At 43.3% G+C, this 5,829-nt stretch overlaps 1 non-coding gene across 1 annotated transcript; it reads left to right on the top strand.

Annotated features, from left to right (window-relative positions):
• Positions 1-4,889: 4,889 nt before the first annotated feature.
• On the top strand, positions 4,890-4,993 carry LOC126010698 (U6 spliceosomal RNA). Its single transcript, XR_007496713.1, has one exon. It is a non-coding gene; the product is annotated as a U6 spliceosomal RNA (small nuclear RNA).
• The last annotated feature ends 836 nt before the right edge of the window (positions 4,994-5,829 follow it).

The following is a 5,829-nucleotide window of genomic DNA, read 5'->3' as shown; positions in this document are numbered from 1 at the left end:
GGGCCATAGCGGTAAGACCCAGACCAAACTTTGCTTCCCCCTACGTGATGTACCTTGGCCACTTCTGACTACAAAGCAAGTCCTTTGTGAGTCCTTTCTGGGCTGGAGGGAAGGATCATGGCATTCATATTAAAACAAAGCAGCATCAGCCCACATCTATGAGATGTCATGGATGGCCGTCTATCTGCTTGCCTCCCATAGCAGTGACCCATAGACCAGGGGCCCAATCCAGGCTCAGAGCATTTGTTTCACATGTTCTGAAGCATTGATGTTCTAGCTGCTTCTCTGGGAAAATCCTGTTCTAAAGTCCTACTCTTATAGCTGGTGTCTATATTCAGGCAGTCAAGAATGAAAGCAAGGGACTAGAGATCCAATGGCCAAATTCAAAATACTTTAAGAGAATGGAAAGAAGGGAAGTTCTGAGATTATGGGAGGACTCTCCCAAAAAAATGATTTCAGAGAAGAGCACAAGTCCTTCCCTTTTTAATATTTACCCCTTTAACAAGGTAAGTGGGTCAACATTTATTTATTATTCTCCAAGAATATAGGCCATTAAAATGAAAGAGAATGCTGAGATGATAATTTCTGCTATCTGCATCTGAATCTAAGGCCGGTTGTCAGCACCATCCAGACCCACCCTCATGACATCCATACTAATGTTTCACTTTTATAGGGCCACATGATAGTTCCCTAATCTGGTCCGTGTCATTATTAGACTAATACATTATGTCCCTCCCACTCAACATATCTACCATGACCAGGAACCAGTCCCCTCGAGGTAGAAGCCAGGATTAAAGCTTCTGCAGACCCCAACGTAGATCTGACATGATGTGAGATATGTAACAAGTCAATTGCTAGTGATGAGCTATTCGTCCTTTGTGAACAGCATTTACGGTTAAGGACCAAGACTGGCTGTTTGGAACTCAGACTGATTTGAACTTGAATAAGAAGGAAAATTTGCTTACAGCAGTTAATTCCCTTCACGGCCTCTCTTCATCCTTGATCCCTGACCATGCTATAGGTCGGTGTATTGGGGAACTCAACTCTCCACAGATTGTTTTTCTTTTTCTTTTCTTTTTTTGGTTTTGGGGTCACACCTGGCAGTGCTCAGGGGTTACTCCTGGATCCATGCTCAGAAATCGCTCCTGGCAGGCTCAGGGCGATGCCGGGATTCAAACCACCAACTTTCTGCATGCAAGGCAAATGCCTTACCGCTGTGCTATTTATCGGCCCCCAGATTGTTTTTCTAACTTAAGCAAAGAAACACAGCTGGGAACGAACATCTCCATCCTGGTGATGCCAAATGGTTGTTGCACAAAGTCCAAAGGTAGGGTTCTGGTCAGCAGGGGCTGCTACTGAGGCCTCAAAGGGACCCCACTGATCTCCGTAAACAGGACTGAGAACCCAATCCCAGTGATACAGTCAGTGGGAGTGGAAAAATTGTGGAGTGCCAGATAAACTAATTAATCTAACCTTAATCTAATTTAATTATTTTAATTTCACTTTCCCAAAGCATTCAGTCAAGAATAACTGAAAAGATGACTACGGAAATAGCATATTTAAAAAAAAATAGACATGGGTTTGATGACCGGTATCCCATATGATTCCCCGAGTGCAGAGCCAGGAGTAACCCCTGGAGCCACTTGGTGTGACCAAAAGAACAAAACAAAACAAAACAAAACAAAACAAAAAGTGCCAGTCAAGTGACTGACTTTCTTATACTTACCCATGCCCAGACAAACTGAAGAATGATGTAGGGCTCATAAGTTTGAGGCTCATAAGACAGCAGAATCAGGCAGAACAAGGTCTTGACAGAGGCAGAATCAAGCAGGGCTCTTATACCCAGATGGCAATAAGAACTGAGCATATAGATTTTACCCATGCATGTGGCATAAGACTAAGGAAAGCCAGGAGTATAAGGATAGATCAGAAATTCATATACTGGAGGCAGCCAGGGCCCAGATCCGAGAGAGACAGACCAGACGGATGACATCAGACATGGATAAAAAAGAAGAGGCCTGCATATTGAAAAGAGAACCCCAACCCATCTACATGAACTGATGGCTTAACTTTTTAAGGTGAGTGATCTCTGATCATAGAAGCAGGAGTAAGTCCTAAACACCACTGAGCATAACACCCCCCTCCCAAAAAGGAAAAGGCAGGAGTAGGAGGTAGCTTAGAGGCTAAAGCCCATGCCTTGTGAATGTGAGGCCAAAAAGTGGATCCATTCATGGTTGACCTAAGGACTGCAACTTTGCAGCCTGTTTCCTGTGTATAAGCAATTTCCCAGCCTGTTTACTTGTGTATGAGCAATGGAGGCAAAGAGCAAGTACAATATTCAAGGAGCCCTGCCACCAACACGGAGATGACTGAGCCCTGCAGCTAATGTGGTACAACTCCTAGAGCTCAGCAACCTAGAGTATGACTATTGAAGCTTTATCAGAATCTCAGAAAATCAGTAAAATATGCAAGCAGAAAGGTCAAGTGTGTGTGACTCCCAATCATCGCGTCACTGAGATAAGGGAAGCGGGTGAGGAAAGACAAAGGGAAAGGAGAGGAAGAGAGAGAGAGAGAGAGAGAGAGAGAGAGAGAGAGGCAGAAGTGGGGACATAACAGGACATGATAAAGGCTGGAGCTGGCATGTACCAGTTGATCAGTATATGTCCTCATGAGCACAAGTATATGTAGGTAGTCCTGATGGCTACTTCTGGAGAAATCCAAAGGGGAAAAAAAAAAGGAAGGAAGGGTTTCTTGAATAAACTAGAATTTTCTCCTACAGCTTTATGCCTTCAAAGGAGCACTAAACTGCAGTTCCCTAATTTTTCCTTCTTCCTTTTCTTGATTCAGAAGGCAATACAATGAAACAAAAAGACATATACAGACCTTGGACTTCAACTAGACGTACCTTTGATTTGCTTCCAAGTCTATGAGTCCACTTACTCAGCTCAATCCTCCCACTCCAGTCTGTCCACTTCCTTCTCCCCTCAGAGCCATAGCAGTGCCCGGGTGGGACTGAATGGAAAACAAGATCACCATTGTCCCCCAGAACTGTGCTGGGGTGAGTCAATAGCCTATTCCAGCCAGGAGAATTAGCAGGAACATCTGTTCTTCCTGACCACAGCACAGCCAGCTTCAATAGGGAACCCATCCCTAGACCATCAGAGGGACATAAATGAGGTATCATAATTTTCTTTGGTGGCACTGTCCATCTACTTGTCTAATCCAGACATCCATGCCATAGCCAGATCCATTGTTGCCATATTGAATGAGACATACCAGCAAAGCACTGCAGCTGGGTTCCCAGAGAAATGTGGGGAGCATCTGAAAGCATCAGCCACACATTTTCAGGCTTATGAGAAGTCACTGTATAGCTCAGATGGATGAGCTACTAGAATAGTCTTTCCTTCTTTCCATGGTCTCCATCTATAGTCTCTTGAGACCTGAGCTGGAGAAGTGTGTGCCAATCCCACGGCAGGCAGCCATGCAAGGAATGTCTTGTATGTGCGCATGTGTGTGGTGTAGGTCTTAGCTATTCTGTCCAGAGCTGCTGGTAAAGAATAAGGACCCGCCGGTGAAAAGTAGGACAGGTGCAGGCAAGTCCTACCTCTTGCCCAGCTGCTGGTACTGGATGATTCTATCACTGACGCTGCAGATTTTGCTCTCAGCCTGCCTTTTTCTAGTGAGAGTGGTGTTGAAATGGAAGTAGCAGGAACCAAGGAGTCATTTCCTTAAGGAGAAAAATCACTGAAAATGACCTACTTTTAGAGGTGACCTAGCACACTCACAAACATACACACACAAAAAATGGTTTAGTTGATTTGCCCCAGCTATTTCTCTGACCCATCCAGAGTGGCAGGGGGCAGCCAAGAAAGAGAAACAACAGTTCCCAGGGCAACTGGGACAACTGATTTAAACTGCACTCATTTTTGTCTTCATAGGAAACCCCACTCCTAATCTATTTCATATGGAAAGGGCCAAGGAAGAGACTTGTGTTATGAAGCCAGCAGGTTTAAGTAGGCCCACATAGTTGTAAGCTGATGGGAAGCTTATGTTGAGCAGCTAGGTAGAAGCATGAAGTAGCTGCAGGAGAATGCAAAGTGTTTACACTGCTTGTAATGTTTCTATTTAATTGAAGAAGTAGAAGTTTCTATTTAATTGTATAAGAAGTTACTAATGCCTTTTCCAGGTTGCCTGCATCTACTATCTGCTGTTAGGAATTGAGCCTCAGATAAAAACTAGGAGGAACACAATTTTTTTTATAAATCAAATCAAATTTCAACATAATTGTTTCTATTTCACATTCTAACCTGGCATTGACACTCCAGGGTTCCACACAGATGGATGAATTGACTTTTGTGGATCAACTAACCCCTTGGACCTTTGTGCAGATTTAAAGTAATACTTGCTAATCCTTAGAAAGCACCATCCTCACCCCTTACTAGCTCTCAGACACCATGATTTACAATACTCTGAATAGTGAAGTTTTGTGTATACAATGTTCCTACATTGCACCCTCCATAAGTGTCCCCCCTCCCTCACATTGAGCCCTTAATACCCCAACATTGTAGCACAAGAGAAAAACAATTTAATTAGAATAGCAAATACCTTCTCTTCAACACTCCAAAATTTTGAGAAACTCAAAAGTGAATATGGCAGGGGCCAGAAAGATAGTACAGTAGGTGGGTAGAATATTTATCAAGAGTGATTACTGAAGGTGCAGAGTGATAGCACAGCAGTAGGGCATTTTTCTTGCACACAGCCAACCCAGGATGGATCCTGGCATCCCATGTGGTCCCCCAAGCCTAACAGGAGCGATTTGAGTGAAAATCCAGGAGTAATCTCTGTGAGCAGCTGCCGGGTGTAGACCCATCTTTAAAAAAAAAAGAGTAGTGCTCGCTTCGACAGCACATATACTAAAATTGGATCGATACAGAGATTAGCATGGTCCCTGCACAAGAATGACATGCAAATTCGTGAAGCGTTCCATATTTTTAAAAAAAGTGATTACTGAGTGTAGGGCCAGGAGTAAATCCTAAGCATCACTGTGCATAGTTCCAAAATATAACAAAACAAGAAAAAATAGAATGGAAATGACAGGACAAGGAGAACCATTGGCTTCTGATTCAAAGGGACCAGCCACTACCTAAAGCAAACTTTTAGCACTATAACATGGGAATATCTTCTACCAAGAAGCCACCTGCAAAACAAAGACAGTAAATGAAGTTGAAAATCACTTTCACTGAAAATTTGGAACAGCTGTAAAGGTGTTTTGACAATAAACACACACAAAAAACGGTTTAGTTGATTTGTCCCAGCTATTTCTCTGACCCATCCAGAGTGGCAGGGTCACTGACATGAGTCCCTGCCATGCCAGGTAGTAGACAAATGTCAGAAGTAGACAAATGTCACACCTTTCACCAGACCTAGGCAAACATATGAAGGCCCATGTTCTAGGCTTGGTATATCCCACACATAGTTTGTGCTATTGAAACAGCGGAAAACATTCTTGTTATATGTCTTTATTTTGTCCTTGACACACATAAAGACTGTTCTTGACCCCTTGGAGAAACACAAAGAAACAGCAAGCTGGCTTGGTCAGGGGCCTCAGATGGCCCATTCAACCTTCCAAGTGAAAAAGAAAAGCTTGTGGGTGTGGTTTTCCAGTGTTTAGGCTGAGTGTGGCAGTGTCTTCATTGCTAAAATTCTTTCACAGAATTCTTAGTGCTTCATCACTGCTTTGCCAACATGAAAGAGTGTTTATGAAGCTGAAATAAAATGAAAAGGCCCTGATATGAGAAAAGAATGCAGCTTCAGACACACATTCTGCTC

This window comes from Suncus etruscus, chromosome 5 (genome assembly GCF_024139225.1).
Source record: "Suncus etruscus isolate mSunEtr1 chromosome 5, mSunEtr1.pri.cur, whole genome shotgun sequence".
NCBI classification, from domain to species: domain Eukaryota; kingdom Metazoa; phylum Chordata; class Mammalia; order Eulipotyphla; family Soricidae; genus Suncus; species Suncus etruscus.
This window is presented reverse-complemented; position numbering and strand designations above follow the sequence as displayed.